This window comes from Papaver somniferum, chromosome 11 (assembly GCF_003573695.1).
Source record: "Papaver somniferum cultivar HN1 chromosome 11, ASM357369v1, whole genome shotgun sequence".
NCBI classification, from domain to species: domain Eukaryota; kingdom Viridiplantae; phylum Streptophyta; class Magnoliopsida; order Ranunculales; family Papaveraceae; genus Papaver; species Papaver somniferum.
Window position 1 is genome coordinate 68,037,375 of NC_039368.1, and position 572 is coordinate 68,037,946.

General features: G+C 42.3%; 1 protein-coding gene across 1 annotated transcript in view; it reads left to right on the forward strand.

The window, feature by feature from the left end:
* Positions 1-6: 6 nt before the first annotated feature.
* The window catches only part of LOC113324517 (serine/arginine-rich splicing factor RS2Z32-like), a 5,347-nt gene continuing 4,781 nt past the window's right edge, over positions 7-572 (forward strand). The window contains exon 1 of the mRNA XM_026572838.1: positions 7-362. The gene's annotated coding sequence lies outside the window, so the exon portion shown is untranslated. The remainder of the gene's footprint in view (positions 363-572) is intronic.

Genomic DNA, 572 nt, shown 5'->3' on the forward strand with positions numbered 1-572 from the left:
TGACCTGGAGGTCTCTATGGTGAAATGGTGCCATGGTGGAATTGATGACCCAGATGTTTGCACCCCATGTGTTGTGTGTTTTAACTTGAATGATCTTATCGAAGGATTCCGGGGTTTTGCCTGACCTGGAGGTCTATACGGTGAGATGGTGCCCTGGTGGAATTGTATAGGAGACTTTGGCGATTCTTTTTGTAATGTTATTGCGTGTTTGTGCATTGGCAACCTTCTCAAACTGGTGTTAGTTCTTCCGAGGGGCGAAGTATCACCACCCTTTGGTATTTAGTCATCATGGCCTTACTCTTTCTGGCAAACCTTGTCGCAGAGTACGGGATGTGGATATGAAGCATGATTTTGCCTTTGTTGTAAGTATAATGTCTCTTCTTTCGTTACTAGATGCTTGCTCTGTGTGGCCTCAATGAGACATTATTCTGTTCAGTAGAGGTGAGTCCATTAAAATGCTGGATATTGATATGTAATTATGAGATGAATTTTGTTGGTCTATTCCTTTATAATTGTTATAGGAGTTTAGTGATCCCAGGGATGCTGATGATGCACGATACAGTCTGAATGGT